Source organism: Dermochelys coriacea, chromosome 3, assembly GCF_009764565.3.
Source record: "Dermochelys coriacea isolate rDerCor1 chromosome 3, rDerCor1.pri.v4, whole genome shotgun sequence".
Taxonomy (NCBI): domain Eukaryota; kingdom Metazoa; phylum Chordata; order Testudines; family Dermochelyidae; genus Dermochelys; species Dermochelys coriacea.
In genome coordinates, this window is record NC_050070.1 from 67,579,093 (window position 1) to 67,601,602 (window position 22,510).

The following is a 22,510-nucleotide window of genomic DNA, read 5'->3' on the forward strand; positions in this document are numbered from 1 at the left end:
ATTGAACACTTCTTCAAGTCCCGCTAAATTCCACCTAAGAGCTATTGGTCTAATTTTCTCAACCTAAATATGACAGGTTTCAGAGTAGCAGCCGTGTTAGTCTGTATTCGCAAAAAGAAAAGGAGTACTTGTAGCATCTTAGAGACTAACAAAGCTTACTCACAAAAGCTTAGGCTCAAATAAATTTGTTAGTCTCTAAGGTGCCACAAGTACTCCTTTTCTTTCAACCTAAATATGTTATCAAAGGACTTGAATGAACCTTCTTTGCCTTCCAGGTTTCAGAGGGTACAGTGAGAGGACAATAAAGATTCATTGCAGATTCCTTATGTCAAAACAGCAAGATTGTCACACTTCCATGTTATATCAGTGGAATCAGATTTTGAAAAATGTATGCTAACTGCAGCCAGGAACAATACATCTGTTTATTCTTCATATTTAGTCACATTTGTTGCTGTTCTTAAGGTACTGTAATTAAATGCACCTTAAATAACTAGACATGTGACAAAATTGAACACAGGATCTGAATCCCCTCTCCCCTGAATTTTACTCTGTATACAGATGTACAAGCCCATGAGACCAAATGGGAACCATCAATAAAGTTTTTTACAAAATCCATTTGTAGAATGGAACTGTACTGTAGAGACCCATAGTTTAGATATACCCTACAATCTGGAGATACCTGAAACTGGGCAAGTAAAATTTGGATAAACAAAAACAGCAAAACAAGGAAAAATGAAAAAAAAAAAACCTGAAATTTTCACAAAATGTCACCCAAAAGAAAGTTCACCCCACATGCTTTGTTCACATTTGCATATTATCTTTCCTACTCTTGTACCTGCAAGGAATTTATCATTTATGAGCATGCAGTGCAGTGCAATGTCTCTTTCATGTTTAGTTACCTAGAATTGTATTTGGGTCCATCATAAAGCAGCGCAGCCAAGCCAAATAAACAGCACAGATTCCAGAAGCTCTGTGAGACACAAGTTTGGCAGATCATTTATCTGCCTCTATTTTGGTTGCTTCTGCTTACCACATTCCATTTGAAGGCTCTGTTTGGCCAGCAGACATACTTTCAAACTTTCTCCTTGCAAGTGTGTGTATGTCTGACGAGTGGGGAGGGAAGATTTAGTAATATTGCTTTAAAGCTTTTTTTAAAGCTTAACCAGATAATTATGAAAACATTCTTAAATCTGATTCAGACTTTACTGTACCTTGGACTGAGTATGTAGCAGATGCACTGGATATGTGCCTTTCTTTTAGGTCTTGAAGTTTAAGCAGTTCTCCTTCTGTTGGCCTGAAGTCAATGCAACTGCACTTGTGCTGGCAATGGTGGAATGGCTAGTGCAGTCTGGGCATGGATGTTTTTTTTCTGTGTCATCTGGTCATGAGCACTGTCAGATGACGGGTAAACATGTCTATGCCTCATGTACACTAGTGCTCCCATCACTGCTTGGACATGTGGAGCAGCACTGGCATTAAACCAGTAACTGGAGAATTGCTAAAAATAAACAGGCAGGATAGTCTGATGGATAAACCAAAAGACTAGGCAGATTGGAGACCTGGTATCTAATCCAGCTCTTCCAGTGACTTGCTATATGGCTTTCAGCAAGAAATTTAATCTCCTTTCATTTCCCAGCTGTAAAATGGGGAATGAATGGTTACATGATAGGGATGTTGTGAAGATTAATTGTCTACTTTGTAAAGTGCTTAGAATATGAAAAAGGCTAAGGGTTTCTAGATTCACCCTGGAGATTGAACAGCTAGTTGGAATTTCAACAAGTATTCCCGTCTGCTGATTGTACAGCATTCCATTGACTCTAATACAGTTTCAGGATGAGGAGATGGGAGTGTTCATGATAAGGTAGAAAATATAATACACTTAAGATATGTACTAGTAATCACATTTATGCTTTGCATCTCAAAGCTGAAAAGAGTGTGTCCAAACTACCCCCGGTATGGGGACCTAGGACTGTGTGTTGTGCATTCACTTCGCTTATTTCGTATTTTCCCCAGGCATTATTTTTTCACTAGTTGGAATGGTGGGTTTCTGTTCAATGTCCTTTTTCTCATCTGCCATTTTATGTGTCCTATCTCCCCTTCCTTTGCTCCTCTAGCTCCTCATTTTCCTTCCAGCTTTGTTTTCTTCACTCCCTGCCGGTTCCTACATTAATTTATCTCCTTGGCTGGCCAGCATATAAAATATTGTGGGAACAAGATGTTTCCTTAATATATGATTGAGAATAGAGTGTGAACAGTTGATCTTCTGGCATTTTCACCAGAAAAATGCTTCCTTTTCTTATATGTTTCAGAAGAAAATTCTGCTGGAGAGAGACCAAGTGGTGCAGTGAAGGAGTGGAGAGCACCAGGATCTTCACTCCTTCCTAGGGTTAGATGGGGGCATTACCATAATTTTCATACACACAAGCCTCAAGCACAGGGACTCCACTCAGGCCTGGAAGGTGGGACTAGGAGAAGCCGGGGGGGGGGGGGGGGTGAACATGTGCATTGGGGAGTTAAAGTGTCAGTTTTTAACCACAGATGATGGGTCTTCCCTGTAGATTCATTAGAGGAGCCTGACTTTTTGCATAGTTTCATTTTCAAAGGTGCTAAGCAGCTACATCTTGGATTAGGCCAATAGTCTATGGGGGAAACCCATAGCTGTTTGTCCAAGTATGCATATAACGGAGGAGTGAGGATGTATGTGCAAGGAGAACTTATTATGAATATGACTCTGAAAAAGATTTGGGGGTCATGGTGGATAATCAGCTGGAACATGAGCTGACAGTGTGACACTGTGGCCCCAAGGGCTAATACGATCCTGAGTTGTCTAACAAGGGGGATCTTGAGTAGGAGTAGAGAGGTTATTTTATCTTTGTATTTGGCACTGGTGCAACCACTACTGGAACACCATGTCCTGTTCTGGTGTCCACAATTCAAGAAGGCTGTTGATAAATTTGAGAAGGTTCAAAGAAGAGCCACAAGAATGATTAAAGGATTAGAAAACGTGCCTTATAGTGATAGACATAAGGAACTCAATTGGTTTAGCTTAACAAAGAGAAGGTTAAGAAGTGACTTGTTTATAAGATAGAAGTTTATAAGTACCTACATGCAGTGATGAGCTGTCAAAATCTTAACAATGGGTTCCCTCCTCACCCCACGAGGGGGTCGTTGCCCACCCCCACTCCGCGGGACTCCTGCCCCATCCAACCCCCCGCGTTCCTTGACGCTTCCCGACCCCCAGGATCCCTGCCTCATCCACCCCTCTCTCCTGTCCCCTGACTGCCCCCAGAACCGGGCAGGAGGGTCTCGTGGGCCACCGTAGTGGGTGCCCACCCTGCCCCGCCCCTAAGAACCAGAGGCATCTGTCGGGGGGTGAGGTGGGGAGTCCCGGAGGTGTTTACCTGGGGCAGCTCCCAGGAAGCATCCGGCAGGTCCCTCTGGCTCCTAGGGGTGGGGGAGTGTAACTATGGGGGGAGCAAGGGGAACGGCCGCTCCCCCACTGATCACATCAAAAGTGGCACCTTAGGCACCAACTCCCTGGGTGCTCTGGGGCTGGAGCACCCACGAGGAAAATTTCATGGGTGCAGAGCACCCACCGGCAGCTCCTCGCCCCGCGCCTGGCCCCAGCTCACCTCACCTCCACTCCACCTCCTCCGTTGAACGCGCTGCCCCATTCTGCTTCTCCCCCCCCCCCCGCTTCCAGCGAATCAGCTGTTCGGTGGAAAGCCTGGAAGGGCTGAGAAGCAGGCGGCAGCTTCCCACTCAGGCCGAGGGAAGCGGAGGTGAGCTGGAGCGGGGAGCAGTTCCCCTGCACACTCCCCACCCGGGTTACCTGCTGCGGCATGGGCGGCCCTCCTTGTGACCCCCTGCCTCCCTGGGCCTGAGCGGGAAGCCGCTGCCTGCTTCTCAGCCCGCCCCAGCTTCCCATGCGAACAGCTGATTCGCGGGAAGCCTGGGGGGGGCGGAGAAGCAGAGCGGGCGACGCGTTCAGGGGAGGAGGCGGAGGCGGAGCGGAGGTGAGCTGGGATCGGGGTGCCCTGGAGCACCCATGGAGTCTGCACCTAAGGCGCCACTTGTGGCCGGTTAAATTTAGAAGTCCTTTTAGAACCGGTTGCCCCTTGTGGAACAACCGGTTCTAAAAGGGCTTCTAAATTTAACAACCGGTTCTAGCAAACCGGTGCGAACCGGCTCCAGCTCACCACTGCCTACATGGGGAACAAAAATTTGATAATAGAAGGCGCTTCAATCTAGCAGACAAAGATAACAAGATCCAATGGCTGGAAGTTGAAGCAAGATACATTTAGGCTAGAAACCAGGTGCAATTTTTTAAAAATGAGAGTAATTAACCACTGGAACAATTTACCAAGGGTTGTGGTGGATTCCCCATCACTGGACATTTTTAAATTAAGAAAGGAAGTTTTTCTAAAAGATATGCTTTATTCAAGCAGAGCTATTGGACTTGAAAGAGGAATTAATTCAGGGAAGTCCTATGGCCCGTGTTATGCAGGAGATCAGACTACATAATTACAATGGTCCCTTCTGCATTGTAATCTATGAATGCATATATGGTGCACATATAATTATTTATATAATACTCACGAGTCTGTATGGTAAGTACATATCTAAGGTGCATGCACTGAATGTGCACGCTCATTTAATGAGTGTGATTTGTATTGGTGACCATTCAATTGAATTTTATAGCAGGGAGGGTTTGTATGGGGAGTGTGTAGATAGGGAGCAAGTATGGAAAAGAGAGGGGTGTGTCTGTGTGCATGTATGCGCACACATTGAAACACTCAGTCTTTCAGTCATTTCTTCAGGTGGAATTCTGAGGGCTCCTCATAATGCTGTGTCAGAGCATCTCATCTTGTCAGTCCAGCTTTGACTCCCTCAAATATAATCCATGCTAAAATTCATGTTGTCTGCTTTCCATAAAGATTTGCTCATCTGAATATATGCCAATAAGCAATTTGAAAGGATTGGAATACCGGTGAAGCAAATCAGTGATATTCTTTCTAAGACCATTCACATACTTTAGTTGTATTCCCCGTGCTTTATTACAGACTTAAATATTAAATAGAGGAATTAAGCATTAAATGGAGGAATTTTTGGAGCTGAAAATATTGATCTTGATATGCAAGCTTCATATTAAATGAGCTTGTTGCCAAGGATACATGATATTTTCATCATCATTACATTTTGAAGTTTACCAGAGGTTAAAATGTGACAGACTACAGAGAGCAGTCATATTTCATGCATTGTATTAAGTTCCATCTATCAGATTTCACTCAGATATATTTGAAATTCTTGTGGATCAAGCTGGGTAAATTTTGTAATAAGCAATGAATAGCTGCTGTTAAGATCTATTTTGATTTTTATTGTCGTGAATCAATATACCGTTGATAAATCAAGCAGAAGATAAAGTACTACTCCTCTAAACCAGTAAAATATCCCAATCACCAAGTCTGCCACTGAAAAGAATGAAAGATGTGTCCTGTAAATTCCAAGGCAGTTAATAACAAACTTATGATACATTAATTTGGATTAACATCATGCCATTCAACTAATTCAGCATTTCTCAACTAGACAAATGACCTTCATGTGTAACAAAAAACAAGATGTGAAGTTATCCATTTGCATATCATGTAGCAAAAGCATTTGATTCAGTAAACCATGATATTGTTTGGCAAAGATGTTCATTTTCATATACAGCGAAACTTGCACAACAGGACACTTATTAGGCAACCTCCTCTCTTAAGAGATTGACACAAAATGTCCCCATATGGAGAAAGTACAATTTGTGTGACAGGCTAGTCCTGAGCTGGGTTGATAAAAGAAGGTTTCTCATGATTGGATTGACTTCAAACACTTGGATGATGGGGTTTTTTTGAGTTCTAATGAAAATAAAATTCTGGCAAGCATAAGTGTTATATTGGATTCCCTTCAGCACTAGCCTCAAAACAAGTATAATGTATGGCTTACTTCAGGCAGGTCAAAGAAATGTACAGCATTCAGGTCTCACAAAAAACTCACTGCTATAATTAGAGAGACAAGGTGGGTAAGATCCAATAAAAGATATTACCTCTCTCACCTTGTCTCTCTAATATCTGGGACTGACACGGCTACAACAACACTGCACATTACTGTATTGTCACCTCTGATTAATTATTTCAGTTTATTTCTTACTCAGCATCTAATTAAAGTAATGAATATTTAAGAGATATACATGCCTTACTGCATAGCTATGTTATATTAGTAATGGAAGGACAAAGGTTACAATGCTAATACCCCAATTTTTGTCTGACTATAATCCTGGCTTGCTGTGCCATGTCTGAACCCTGGTTATGCATGTGCTTAAGCTTCCACAGGATGAGGTTCCAATTTCAGACAGCCAAGGGAGGGATATTGGGACAACTCATGTAGCTAACATTATGTGCAAAACTAAGTCTTTGCAGGATTAGGGCTTTGGACTCATTATAAACTCTTCAGAGCAGGGCCTACAACTTCACTTGTTTCTGAAAGACACTTAACACACACTTCAGCATTTAAAAATAGTAATAATACTGCCTGGCTTACTTACGTAAGAACATAAAGAACGGATATACTGGATCAGACCAATGGTCCATCTAGCCCAGCCTCCTGGCTTCCAACAGTGGCCAGTGCCAGATGCCACACAGGGAATGAACAGAAATGGGCAATCTACTGAGTGATCCACCCCCTGTTGTCCAGTCCCAGCGTCTAGCATTCAGAAGTTTAGGAACATCCAGAGCATGGGGTTACATCCCTGACCACCTTGGCTAATCACCATTGATGGACGTATCCTCCAGGAACTTATCTAATTCTTTTTTGAACCCAGTTATACTTTTGGCCTTCACAACATCCCCTGCCAATGAGTTCCACAGGTTGACCTTCACAGGTTGTGTGAAGAAATACTTTCTTTTACTCAGGCTTTTTCAGCAAAGGAGTTAGGGACTGAACACTATTGGAAGCAAGTGAAGGAATGGGGATGACTGTTTGGGCAAACTGAGGTCACTTTGACAGGCTGAGTTTTTGAATGTATTCATAATTGTTTTGCACCTAAAGTCTTGCGCAGGCTCTTTTATAAGGCCTAATCTCCCAAAGGTACGTTGATGTAAGTTGACTTGCATTGACCTATTTATACATGTGTCTACACTCAAATTTGTCTGTGGACAATGTAAGCACCCCTTTATGGTAACAAAGTAAAAATCACATCCCCACACAGCCATGGTCAACCTACTGAGACTGTTCCAGTGCGAATGTAGATGCTCCATGACCTGTGTCGACCCTAACAGTCTTCCAGCAGCTATTCCACAATGCCCCATTCCTTTCAACAGTAACTGCTCTGGTCACAGTTGTGATGCTGTGCAGGGGTCACAGAGACTGGATGCCACCATCCTCCTTAAAAACACACTGCTTGTTTTTGAAATGCATTTTCCTGATTGTCAAGGTTGGCAAGCACACCTAGCCACTCTCCCTTGTGTGCAGCTGCCCCACCGACTATACCAGTTCCATGCCCTGTCTGGGGTAGACCAGAGATATTGGATCTCCCATGCCTGTGGGGAGAAGATTCTGTACAGGCACAGCTATGGACCAGCCATTTAACCATGGACATCTATGAAAAGGGAAGCAGGTGAAGAGGTATGTGACAGGGATCAGCAGCATTGCCATGTGAAAATGAAAGAACTGTACCATGCATACCAGAAGCCAGGGACTGCAACAATCAATCTGGTGCTCAGCCACAGGCCCGCCACCTTTGCAATGAGCTGCATGCCATACTTGGCAGAGACCCCCCCAGCATCCCACAAAGCACCATGGATACCTCAAAGGAGTCCAAGACAGACACACCTGCCATGAACCGTGAGGAGTGGGGAGATGTGGTAGGGGGCTCCAGTCTTGCAATAAGCCAGAACCTGTTCAAGACTCCACCACAATTTAGCCAGTCCCACCAGCTGAGCATGGATGTGCCTGATGAAGGGGAAGGGGCTCAGGGATGTGGGTGCATGATTTTCCTCTTACAATGTTTAAATTTAAAGATGGCACCCATCCCATCCTCAAGTTAACAAGACACAGCAATCATCAGCTAATTGTTTTACAAGAAAAGGTAGTGGTACAACAAACAGAAGTAGAATCAGTATCTGCTTTGCATTTCCTTGTAGGGTTAGGTGGGGTTGGGGGCATGTGGAGCAGTTTGTTGACTTACATAGGGATGTTCCTGGTATCTTCCTGAGAGATCTTGATGAAAAACTTTTATGGAGATACTTTGCAATCCTCTCCCAAAAGTGTCTAGGAGTGGCTGCCTTATTTCTTCTTCTGCGGTAGGACACATTCCCATGCCACTCTGCAAGGAGTTCAGCCAGCACCCTCACAACAAACAGGCTATCAGCATACAGGCCCATGCACATTTGGGACATCAACAGCTGCTGATCTCTCTGTACCTTTGTTACCATCAGGAGTGAAATATCAGCTACAATCACTGTCACCTGTAGAAAATGATGCCAACATTTGGTATCCTTGCCCTATACTCGGACCCGTAGAATTGAAACCGAAATGTTATTGTGTCAGAATACCAACATTCCTTCCCCCCTTTGACTCTAGAGGGCCATACTCACTCACTGGGGCTGAAGAGTGGTGCCCTGTGGAGACGTTCCAAAGCTGAAGTGTCAATAAACATATTTTAATTCAAATTTTTATGAGTAACAGAAGAGAGTATTGAAACTTGTCGGTCCCTTTCCATTGTGACAGTAACGTAGTAGCCGTGGCACTAGCAACTGCTGTGGTTTCAGCCAAGTGGGGTGATGTTAGGGCCTACAGCTGTGATGCAGCAGCATAGGATGCTGTGCTGGGGAGAGAGACAGTCAGTGGAAGGGCAGATTGAGTTGGGGAGGGGACTCAGAGTTCTCCTGAAGTGGCAGTTGAAAGGCAGTTAGAAAAGAAGGAGGTGAAAAGAGAATGAGCTGGGGTGAAAAGGGGATTTGCTGAGGAAGCTGGACCTGGACAAACCATGTGCAAGGAACCTGGCCATGAGGGGCATAGCACGCCTGACCAGCAAGGTTAACCATTGGAACACTGATAGAGGGGATACAATTTGGACACCTGGAGAACAGCTGTGGGTCTCCAGGTGAGAAGTTGTAATTTGCGGGCAAACCTGTTGGAAAGAGGTACGGTCACTGCAGCATCGAACTGAAAGAGCCTTGGAAGGCAGGATAACTGGGGTGAAGCTGGACTTTGCAGCCATGGAGGGGAAGAGCTGCCTCCCTCTTGGGATGACAGCATGTTGTTGAAAAACTTCTTTTATAGTGATGGTAATTTTCAGTTTATTATTTCCCTAAGTATTTAATGTTTCTGTATATTATATTCTATTATTTATTTTATTGTTCCTGCTAAATTTCTAGGTTTTTCATTTATAAAGTTTAAAATGTAAGGTTCTCTCCAATATGTTGGTTTGCCTCTGCCTCTCCTCACAGTAGACACAGTTTGCCCAAGGCGTGGGTCACTGCAGTAAATCCAATAAACATCTGTCTGATTTTATCAGCAATTGCGATTGTTGTGGCCTTGTGGCTCCCCTTACACACCTTCAGCACCTGACCCAGATGAGGAGGAGAAAGAAGAGGACTAGGGAGGACATATTGAGCCAGATCCTGCAAGCCACATCAGACCATCAACAACGGGTCTGGAAGGCCAAAGAGCAGACAGGAGAAAGGAGCGGGAGGTGCATCAGGACATAACGGGGCTTGTCAGGCAGCAAACACAATGCTGCAACCCCTGGTTGACCTACATGTCTAACAATCCTGGATTCACTGCCCTTTGCAGTCCCTGGAGAACTCCATGGTAGCCATTCTCTACACACACACTCACACACACACCATTCCATATGCATCATGGGCTGCATCCTTACCACCTTCCACAGCACACAGGGGGACAGCAAAGAAATCCACAGCTTCACATACACGCACCTGTGAGAACCATAACTGGTGAAGGCATAGCCCACACAGACTACATTTTTGCACTGACATGGACAGAAGCGTTTGCTGCCTTTCCAATTTCAAAGTTCCATTCTGTTAATTTCTGTTAAGAGTTTGTATTGCATTGCCTTTTTAAAATATTTGCACTGTATTTTTCTGAATTGTTTTTTAAGTTAGTTTTGGTTAAAAACACAAATGAAAATATTCAAAAATGTCACCTTTCATTTAATGATTTTCAAATTGACATTTCTATTTAGAAGATGTCATTTCAAAAAGATGTTCAATCCAGTTTAAGAAGAAAAAAATTCAGTTTCGGTTCAAAACTAACTGAACTATTTTTTTTTTTTTTTGCAGAGAGGAGTTTTCATTTCAGCCTCTGAATTAAAAAAAAATCAATTATTTGCTCAACTCTAATGGCAATTTCTATTCTGAGTCCTGCAACTTTCTCCTATCTAGCCTTTTTGCCTCTCACATCTCCCTTCCCCAGTTTGTCCACAATGCAATGATTAAAGTTTTCTTTCTCTCCCACCATTCTGATCACATCATCACTTTGAGACCATCACCAAAAGATTCACAGTAGAGATTCTGGGAAAACAGCAGGGTCAAGTATCAAGACCTGATCACAGGTCCTATGGACCAACCACCTGATTTCACCAGGCCACATAAGATATGGATCACAGCAAGCCACATCAGAACCTCACAAGGGCATTGTGATTAATTACTACACAAATGGAAAACAAAGGACAGCCCGACATGTAAATGTAGAAAAGACATTCAAACCAAGGAACATCCAGTCAATCTCTGGCCTCAATGATCCTTCTACGGAGGGACAGGCTTGATTCATTCCATGTCACCAGAAGCCTTAGAGTGGATGACAAACTTGGATGTCAACTTTTAATGTTGCTTTTCAAGTTACCATACGAAAGAAGATGCCCTCCTTGGGTCTTTTGGCTATGTCTCTACGTATCAAAATCACACTCTGCATTTGCCCCATGTAATCTCGCCCTCCTCCCCCTCCCAATTCTCTGTTCACTTTTCCCCAGGCCTTTCCAACTTCCTAAAATATTTCCAATCCTCTCAACTAACTGCTCCCTTTTTCCTCTTTGGCGTTGATTTATTATGCCGACCCTCTGATTGGAGCACTCTCCCTGTTCTCATCTGTTTACCCCCTTTTCGCTTCTTCAGTAATCCCCGCATCCTCCCTTATCCGATCTGTTGTCCTGTTTTATGATTATCATATTTAGATTGCAATCTCTGTGTAAAATGTAGTGTAAATTTATAGCCCTATATACACATTATTTTAAATAGTCTTTAAATAGCAAACACATTTTATGTAAAGGCTCAAATGCTATCTCTTAACTGGTCCCAATACTTCAACCTGATTCTGACAGATTTCTTAGTAGAATTTCCTTAAAACATTATTGAAGCCAGAGATTGTATGATGTTGGCTACTAAAAGGTTGCTCAAAGATTTCAATAACTGGACCTCAAGGGACCATAATTCTACATAGGTTTCCTATAGCCTTTGCCTGTTCTCTTGCTATTTTAGAAAATTATAGTAACTGTAAAACTGATGTGGCATTCTTTTGTAACAGGAGGCTTTCTAGCCAGCTCCTTTGCAACTTCTGTGTCTCTGCAGCTTTCTGTGAAATATTAGGGTTTCAAAGGCCCACTGTGCTAAACTAAAGTATTGTTAAGTGTCATATTGAAAGCCTTTCTTTACACTTTTGCTCTTTGTTGTCTCAGTCCTGCACTCTTTTGAGGTGCTGAGAGGACTTCAATGGGAGTGCTTAGAACCTTGCACAGTTAAGTCCTTAGTGACATTGGGGAACACGAGGTAAAATTAATCACTACACTCTAGAAGCCCTACCACTCTAGCTATAACAACAACATGCAGGGGGGAAAATCTGCTTCTCACATTATTTTGTCAGATGTAGCCTTTCAGTGCCAGGTTCTCAATATAAACAGACGAAAGGAGACTGAAAATAGTGATGGAAGTTAACTTTACTGAAAGCTAGTGTAAAAACTGTTTTAAGGACTTTGGAGCTGTATTATAAACAAGAGCTAAAGAAATAATGATATTACTATAACTAAAATAATATTGTTTATGAGAATAAATGGGCAGTTACAGAGATTTGTCACCCACCAAACAGTTTTCAAACATAGCACATCATTTTTAATATAAGGGTACAAAATAAAGAAAGTTGGCAAATCTTTTTAGACAGACTGTGACTGAAATGGATGGATGAATTTAATTGTTTGGTAAATGCAAGAGTAAGCCAAATGAAAAGTATTTATGCTTGGAAAGTAGGTTTAGCTCATGAAAGAAAAATAATTCACAAACGTGCACCAAAAAGAGAGAACTATTTATTCCCTTAATGCTTTGCAATGCTGTGCTGATTTATTCTTTGACTTTCTAGTAACCTGACATGGCGAGGATGAATAACAGCGATTGTTAGAACTGGCTGTGGGTAGATCTAAAGGGTGGACAGCGCGGTAAGGGCAGTCTTTCAAATATGTATCTGATGTAATAGCTTCTAGAGAAAAACAAAAGAGCTAAATTTTGAAAGAATGCAGTTTACTCATGTGGTAAGATGCAATTATATGGGAAAAATAAATAGAAAGATTTTAATGAAAGGCCTTTAAAAGGACTAGTTGAAAATAGAAGCACAACTGTAAATAACCCACAATATCAGATCCTCCCCCAAAAAACAGGGTAAAACTTTAACTACACATTAGTTAGTGACTTCTTGCCCATAAAAATACATGTACTATCCTAACTGTGCTATGTGTACAACTAAGCTTTTATTATTCTAGTGCTTAGTGGCCCCAATCGGAATGAGTATCCTATTGTGCCAGATAGTGTTCACTCAAATACTTAAAAGAGATCCTCTCCTTGAAAGAGTTTATGAGCTATACAATAGCCACTTCATTAAACAACAGACCGTATAACAGAAAATAAAATGTGTACCAGGATCACTTGCGAGAGGATAAGATCTGATGTTCTGGTTGATAATTTGATGGGATGTCTTTTCTTGTTTTATAGCAATAATAACAATACTGTTTTTTCACATTGCTGGAGTCACTAGCAAGATTTTTTAGTACAAATAAACTGAGGTAATAACGACTTAAGCAAAACCTATACAGAACGGCAGAGGTTGCAAATTAGCCACTTTATCAAACTACATGAAAATGGAAGAGGCTGTATTTAAATGGAATATATGCACCCAGAGAGTCAAAAGTGTTAACATGACCCTGTCACTGTCCAATATTAAACAGTTATAAGCAAGGTTTGGAGTTTTGGTATGCAGAGACCTCAGCCTGTTTAGTACCATGGCAAACACACCATTAACAATCTTTTTGAACTTAAAGATACAGAAAAGAAGGGTAAAACATTTGAAGTGTATAAAGTAAGGCTTTCATGTTAACAACACTCCTTGTTCCCTCTTCCTCTAGCTGGAGAGAGATTTTAAAAACAACCCCTATTTGACAGTCTTGTAGATCAGTGGTTCTCAAAGCCGGTCTTCCGCTTGTTCCGGGAAAGCCCCTGGCGGGCTGGGCCAGTTTGTTTACTGCCGCATATGCAGGTTCGGATTATCACTACTCCCACTGGCTGCGGTTCGCCATTCCAGGCCAATGGGGGCTGCAGGAAGAGCGGCCAGCACATCCCTTGGCCCATGCCACTTCCCGCAGACCCCCATTGGCCTGGAACGGAGAATTGCGGCCAGTGGGAGTAGCGATCAACCGAACGTGAGGATGCGGCAGTAAACAAACCAGCCTGGCCCACCAGGGGCTTTCCCTGAACAAGCGGCGGACTGGCTTTGAGAACCACTGCTGTAGCTGTATCAAAGATGGTCATTTGTGGTCCTTTTGGGGAAAAAAAAAGAGAAAAAGTTAGTTGTGATGGGCTGGAGGTGTTCTGTTTCCTAGAAGGCAAAACAAGATAAACACACAAATGGGGAAAGAATGCTTGTTTTGTTCTTCAGATGTGAATTCTCTGGGAGAGAAAAAGGGAGGGATCCTTCAGGGGCTCTGCCCCTCCTTTTTATAGTCCTCTTCCTACTTTGAGAAGTATCTGCAGCCTGGGAACATGGTGACAGGCAGACTGTGTGGATGGGAACTCCATGCTGTTTCTTTGCTAAGATGTAGATTTTTTGCCCATGTCCCTTTTCCTGCCAATGAATAGCCACTTAGCAAGTGATAGCCCATTTGATCTTGTTTAAACCTGGCTGAGGCATCAGCTTGTCCTTTGTCTCTGAGGAACTGCTATAGCCACTCCTCAGACTTGGAACATGTTTTAGTAACACCATATAGTGGAATGTTATAACTTTATTGTGATGGTGCACCTCATAAGGCTTTATGGAAATATGCTTATGAAGGTATATGACATAACTGGAATATGCTTTATGCTACATATGCCATGTAACATATCTCTGTAAAGGTTATGATATACTGAATTTATTCATCCTATTTGTATGCATGTATCATTTTTGTATTTGAAGCTATGAATATGGCTGTGTACTTGCTTGATTTCTAAGTAGCCTTAGTATGCATTTGGTCAGCTTCTTGAGAAAGGAATGTGCAAGTTAAATGCCCAATCAAGAAGCACTTAACGGACAATGGATCTTGAAGATGCCACTCCACATCTGAACTTTCCCAGCAATGCGGCTTGGCTGGACATGTGACTCGCCCATGTGACTCCAAAACTCCATTTTTTAGCTGGATTCTACAGGGGGAAGAAGGGGTGTCCACTCACAGGAGAAAGTCTATTTAAACCCCTGGGATACCCTTCCATTTTGTCTTCAGCTGGCTCAAGAGATAGCCTTTCCACCCACAAGGATACCTGAAAGAAACTGGAACAAAGGACAGTGACTACAGGGGGTGTGAGTGATTGCTGGACCCAGACTAGAAGGAGACTAGTCTGTAAAAAGAAGCTTATGGAGTGAGGTTTTTATCTGTACTCCATTTTCTTAGACATAGACTTGCGTGTTCTATTTTATTTTGCTTGGTAATTCACTTTATTCTGTCTGTCATTACTTGGAACCACTTAAATCCTACTTTCTATATTTAATAAAATCACTTTTTACTTATTAATTAACCCAGAGTATGTATTAATACCTGAGGGGGAGGGCAAACAGCTGTGCATACCTCTCTGTATAAGCTTTATATAGGGTAAAACAGATTTATTTTGGGTTTGCACCCCTTTGGGAGGTTGGCATCTGAGTGTTAAAGACAGGAACACTTCTGAAGTTGCTTTCAGTTAAGTCTTCAGCTTTGGGGCACGTGATTCAGACCCTGAGTCTGTGCTGGAGCAGACTGGCATGTCTGGCTCAACAAGACAGGGTGCTGAGTCCCAAGCTGGCAGGGAAAGCGGGGCAGTAGTAGTCTTGGCACATCAGTTGGCAGCCCAAGGGGGTTTCTGTGATCCAACCCGTCACATTTATATACAATATTGCCACACATTTTACTAGGATAATGATTAGCACATTATGAGTTTTCAAATGATACCTCACAAGGCATACTTTGTACACAGAGTATTACAATAGTGTGCAAGGGGTGAATACAGGGATACAGACCATCACAATAAGTTTTGCCAACATAAGCACTCATGTACACAGCGCTGTGTTGGCGGGAGATGCTCTCCTGCTGACATAGCTACCGCCGCTTGTTGAGCTGGTTTTATTATGTCAATGGGAGAGTTCTCTCCCGTCAGCATAACACAGCTACAAGAGCACTCTTACAGCAGCATAGCTGAATTGGTACAGCTGTGCCACAGTACGCTTGTAAGTGTAGACATGGTCTAATTAAAGATTGCGTCATAATGCATATGCACAAAAGGGCTGAATAAATATTGCACAATCCACCTTAACTCTAGCATTTCCTAGCTTCTCAGTGCTTGACTTTACAACCTTAATAATGTTCTTTTAATAGATTTTATAAAATATTATGTCCTAATTATTTTTTCAAAAACAATTAAACAGCAAAAAAAAAATATCAATCATGTGGCATCATCTTAAATCCCAGCTTGAATCAGCAGAGTGTAGACCTTTAGATGCATGGCAAACACTTCTGCCACTTGAGAGGGGTGAAGAGACACTCACTGTGTCTGTGAGTAACAGCTATTTACTGACAGCAGAGGAATGAAGAGATTGAGTACCCTCAAGAGGAGTTCTAGATTCTGTAAGGGAGTTGGCTGTCATAGTTTTATACCTTTCTGCCCCCGTATTCCTAGCTCCTTCTCTTTACCTCCCCCGCCATCCCATTTTATCTTTCCTTTAATAAAGTTCATAGTGTTCACAGTCTCAGCTATCTTTTTCAGTTGTATTGAGAAGTACTGGCTCTCCTGCACTCTTCTAAACCACTGTCCCCAGACCTCTGCAGCCCTGTCATGAACTCATCATCAGCTGATTGCATCACTGGAGCAGGGAACTGCCTTGATGTAATTGGCAGCAGCAAAGACAAACATAACATTAATGACATTCAAGACACATTTAGAGCCAGCTTTCAAGACAGAAGGAAGATATGATAGGAACCCTAATGTATGAGGAACATTTAATGGGAATAGTAAAGCACATTGCGATTTGTCAGAAAGACCCTTTCTTTGACAAAGTTTTAAATCCATTCCTAATGTGTGTGGGTGGGGGAGGAGAAATTTAGATAAAACCTGTATTGTGCTGAGCTCTTTTAGTTAGTTTTTAAAGACATATTGGTGTCTGTTGTAAAAAAGAAAGTTTTCAATACTTTCCTGTGCATGACAGATATTTCTGGAAAATCTTCCACTCCACAAACAGTCTTATCCTCACCTCTCTGACTCCTTGGCCTGGTTCTTTTTAGGGTCTGATCCTGTGCCTGTTAAAATCAATGTCAAATCTCCCATTGACTTCCATTTTGCAAGATCAAAGGGTTATTACCTACTCTACTGCTACACCAAGTAGTTCAGAAGTATTGAAATTTAATTATTGCTATAACTGTTCTCATGCTAATGATTCCCTGCAGCTATTTTCCACTTTTTAAGCCTTATAGGGATCTTTAAGGGCTACTTATTTAGAGAAAGAGTAATACAAAAAAAGACTGACTCCTTTTCAGCATAGCTAGAAATGAACACGTCAGTGGGTTACAGAAAGCAAGTGATGTTTTACCTTAGCTTTGATTTCAGTATAAACAATGGTAGGAGACGTTATCTGGTAGCACGAAAATTCAAAAACCACTGCCAGAATGTTAAATCTAACACAGAGAGAAAGACTGATAGCAGTAGCCAAAGCTGATACGATATGTAGAGAAGCTAAATTATTTGGATTTTTCCCCCTTACTTATGAAGATGAATATTCTTTACTTAAACCTGCCATTTTCTGACTGCATTCTGAAACTTACTGAGAAATATTGCACATATCAAGTATAATAAATTGGTTAAAAATGGAAATTCCATTCCATGGCAAATTTTGATATTCAATTATGTTTTGTTCTGAACCAAAAGAAAATTTCAAAAATTCCCATAGAATGAATGAAATTCTGAAAAATTTTGATTCATGATTATCAAAATGTTTTATGCTGATAAGGCAAAATACACTGTTTCAATAATATCAAAACAATATAAAATAAATGCAATATAATAAAGCATGCTAGAATATATGTATAAGTATACTGTATTAAAATATTCATTTTAATATAAGTCAAAATGAAACGAAAGCAGTCAAAACAAAACATTTTATCAAAAATCAACACATGCCCCCAAATGCTTAGATTTAGACTAAACTATTTTCTCACAGCAATCTGTTCCATCAGAAATGTTTTGACCAACTTTAGTAATTAGAAGAACGGCCATATTGGGTCAGGCTAATGGTCCATCTACCCCAGTATCCTGTCTTCCAACAGTTGCCAGTACCAGGTGTTTCAAAAGGAATGAACAGAACAGTCAATCATCAAATGATTCACCCCTGTCATCCACTCCCAACTTCTGGCAGCCAGAGCCTAGGGACAGCCAGACCAGGTGGTTGCATCCCTGACCATGTTGGTTAATAGCCATTGCTGGACCTATCATCCATGAGCTTTTTTTTTTTTTTTGGAACCTCCGTATTGTTTTGGCCTTCAAAACATCCCCTGGTAACGAGTTCCACAGGTTGACTGTGCATTGTGTGAAGTAGTACTTCCTTTTGTTTGTTATAAACCTTCTGCCTATGAATTTCATCTGGTGACCCTTTGTTGTTGTGTTATGGGGGGGGGGAGGGTAAATAACAATTCCTTATTCAGTTTCTCCACACCAGTCATGATTTTATAGACCTCAGTCATCTCCTCCCTAGTCATCTCTTTTCTAAGATGAAAAGTCCCAGTCTTTTTCATCTCTCCTCATAGGGAAGATGTTCCATACCCCTAATCATCTTTGTTGCCCTTCTCTGTTCCGAGTTAGGAAAACCTGAGAAGCTGGCAGATTTACAAATATCAAGAGAATCACTGGGATGAGCCAAACAGAGTAAAAAGAAAACTGACCCCAATCTTTGCTTCCCTTTCCCCTATTCCTCAATCTCTTTTCCTCTTTCTTCAGAATGAAATCTGACTCAGGTCTCAGTTCAGAGAAATTCCCTCCCCGCTATTCAAGAATGATCTCAATTATTGTCACCCCCCTCTGCATCTGGAACCATGTGCCACAGAGAGGCCCAGCAGCAGGAGGATGAATACACTTTTCATGTCTATGGAAAAAAGGTGGTCATCCACTAGTGTAGAAAGGACCGTCTCTGTACCATGCTGTGGCCTAAAACCTGACAGAGGGATCCAAGATGAGGACGGGTGACAATGGAGGCTTTTTTCTCTAGTTAGTGTCTAATTTCCTGTTACTAAACAAGCTAACACCAAATTTAAAAAGAGACAAAGCAATGAAAAGAGAAATTAAATGACAGCAGAAGGCAGCATTGGGGAAAGGAAGCAGTGAGTGGAAATCTGAAAGAAAAAACGTTTAAGTTTGAATGATGTCTTTGATCCTGCAAGTTACAGTACAGTGAGCAGCACTGAGTACAAGACTCTTTCACTCCAATTCAGGTGTCAGCAAAGGTTATGACTGGACTCAAGTAAGATGTAGAATGGGCACGTCTGAGAAGACCCGGGTGTAACTATAATCATCAGGCTAATAAAGGACTTAACTCTGTGCCCTTCTTTGGACTCAAACCTCCTGTGCAGCAAGAGTAACTTGGTGGAGTCTATGAATTCTTTAATGCAGGACTGGTGTTTTCTACCACGCTTATCATTTTCTAGCTTGCAGTTATACAGGTTTACTCTTCTCTGCAGGCTTAAGCCTTGTGCAGAAGGAAGTCTTAAAGATTTATCTCCCTGATTTTGAATCATGTTTATGTTAATAAAAAGAACAGGAGTACTTGTGGCACCTTAGAGACTAAAAAATTTATTTGAGGATAAGCTTTCATGAGCTACAGCCCACTTCATCGGATGCTTGTGATTTTTTTCCTTTTTCTGTTATATGAAACTATTCAGTTTAGGCAGATAATAATATTTCTCAAGAGTAATGGTGCAAAAGACTAACTGACTCCCTGCACTGACTAGCAACCCGCCTGGTTAAACAGGTTCAAATGAGTGGTGTTGTAACACTCAAATATGCCAGGGTTCTTACAGGTTTTAAATCTCTTGCTGTGCTGCAAGAAATCACAACAGCTACAGAGCCGTGCTTTGACTGGGGCACAGAACGAATGCAGCTTGCTCTCATTTTCCCCACTCCTGTTGCCCCCAGATGCTAACATTTTCAGAAGTGCCTCAGGGGCTTGGGATACTAAGTTCCATTTTCAAAAGTGAGTTAAGCAAGCAGGGAGAACATTTTTAAAAGTATTTAGGCACCTAGAGATGCAGATAGGCACTCTGGAAAGTCACACATCAGGCAGGTCTACACTTAAAATGCTGCAGCTGCACTGCTTCAGTGAAGACAGGAGAGATTCTCCCATCGGCATGGTTAATCCACTGCCATGAGAGGCAGTTGCAGTGTTGACAGGAGAAGCCCTCCCATCAACATAGTGCTGTTGACACCAGGGGTTAGCTCAGTATAACCACATCGCTCAGGGGTGTAGATTTTTCACACTCCTGAACGACATGGTTTTACCAATGTAAATGTATAGTGTAGACCTGGCCTAAGTGCCTAAATCCCATTGAGAGCTAGGCAACCAGGCACTTTTGAAAATTCCACTGGACACCTAAATACCTTTCAAAATGTAGCATTTAAGAGCCTATGGCCAGGTCTACATTACAGACCTATATCAGTATAAACTTTATCACTCTTCCATTGGCAGAGATACGTCTTCACTTAAGCACTACTGTGGCACATGTAGACAAGCCCGCAGTCCCACTGACTTTAGATTTAGGCTCCTAGATCCAACTTTCAAATGTGTCTCAGGCACGTAGGCTTCTAGGTCACAGATGCGTTTGAAAATTTTATCCTGAGTCTTCATCTTTTCCTTCATATCCCTCCAGCTGACCAACTATTCACATCAAGAAGGCAGCTTGGGTCATGTGTCTAGACTGCCATCCTGCTTCACAGCACTGCCCAGATCTCTTCCTTTCCAGCTTGGCAACACCTTAATAACATAAGGTTTGACAGCTGCTAATTCCTTAACTTAGTCCTAACCTCCCGACAGAGAGAGAATTTGTTTTCTCCCTCTTCAATTTATTTTGTGGGTGCATATTATCTTATTACGTTATGAAGATAAATAATGTACACTAACTAAAGCACTTCTCACATTCAGAATTTAAATCACCTCATTACATCATAGAATTACAAACTCCAAGATATCTTGCCATTTTAGCAAACCCTTGCAAAGCACTGGTTGTTAAGTACTACTTATTTGTATTCATTTATGCATTCTAAATCCTGAACTGGACTAGGTCATAATAAACTGATTATATCAGAATAGTTAATCTAAATGTTTCAAGAAGAGTTCTTTGATTATCAGTGTATTGATGGAATTTTAATCTCCAGTTGAAATAATTAATTTCTGGTCCACTATATACAAAACTGAATGGAGCCAGAAATTGGAAATACAGGGGAAAATATTTTGATTAAAATCTGAATATGCCTATTGACAAATTCTAATTACAGTGGCATCACTTGCATTACTGCTGCTAAAAATCTATTAGCATTTCTTCTATAAATAGACTGTAGTTTATCATGGATTTATAAATTCTCAGTAACCATCTGCAGTGAATTAGAACTTGACATTTTGTCTTAGTCTGTTTATGTATTTGACAGTAGAAAATTTTACATTGAACAAATTCATCCCCATCTTTTTAAAAAGTGAAATGTTGTAGGTTGATACTGTAGGATCCTTTTGCATTAAAAATCTCTTTTGGATTAGCAATTTACCTTGTCGTGGCTGTGCTCCAGTCTGTTTTATCTTGCGAGTACATGTTTTTCTTGTATCTTTAACCTGTATATGTACTCTTCTTTGTGAAAAATAAAAACTGGGACTAAAAGAGAAGAGATGTCTCATGTAGCTGTCACCTCCTTTGCCTTTCCACCCACGCTCAAAATCTTGCTATGTGTTATGAATTTGTGGACTCTAACAGTAGAAAATACAACTGAAATTGGGGCCCTGTTATGCAAAGTACTGTAAGAAAGGCAAGGTGAGAGTGTGGTAATATCTTTTATTAGACCAACTTCTGTTGTGAGACAAGCTTTCAAATCTACACAGAGCTCTTCTTCAGCTCTGGGAAAGGTACTCAGCACAGCTAAATACAAGGTAGAACAGGTTGCTTAGCGTAAGTAGTTAACACATATATTAAGGGGCCATTCAAGGTGAAGTTGCCTGTCAACAGCCATCCAGTCATAGGAGGAAAAAAGTTAGGAAGGGTGGTTAGTGGATTATAGATTGTTGTAATAAGCCATAAAGTCCAGGTCTCTATTCAGCAATGCTCCCTTAACATGTGTTAACTACTTAGCTCATTGAGCTAGTCCCCTCTACAAACCCACATGGACCCAATAGGTATGTACTCGGGGTGGATAACCTGGGCTACTGCTCGCCACTGTGTATACTACCATGGCTAAACTACTATGATGAGAGCTAGCATACGTGTCAATACACCATCTGGGAGTCACACCCCCAGCTCTGAGTGTAGATGTAGTCAAAGGATACATCCGCACAGCATTTGGAGCAAGCGGGAACAGGTCTCCCAGCCCAGGTCAACAGACTCAGGCTAGTGGCGCCCGCACTAGTACTCTAAAAATAACTATAGACAGCACTTTGAAGTTGCACCTCAGTTGCCCACCTGCCAACTCCCCTCCCTTGGCTTCAGACCCTGTCAACCTGGGCTGGGATGCTTGCTCCCACATGCTGTGTAGCGCCTAAGATCAGTTGTAAATTTAGGGTATCTGCACAGAATCCAAAGGGGAAAGAAAATTTGCGTTCTCTCCTGCATCGTATGAGCACAGTGAATACAGCCAATGCCTGATTCTACATTTTATTACACATTTGCCTACTGTAACAAACCAATTCAAATTATTTTCCATTACGAGAGTTTAGCACCACGGGTGCACAGATTAAA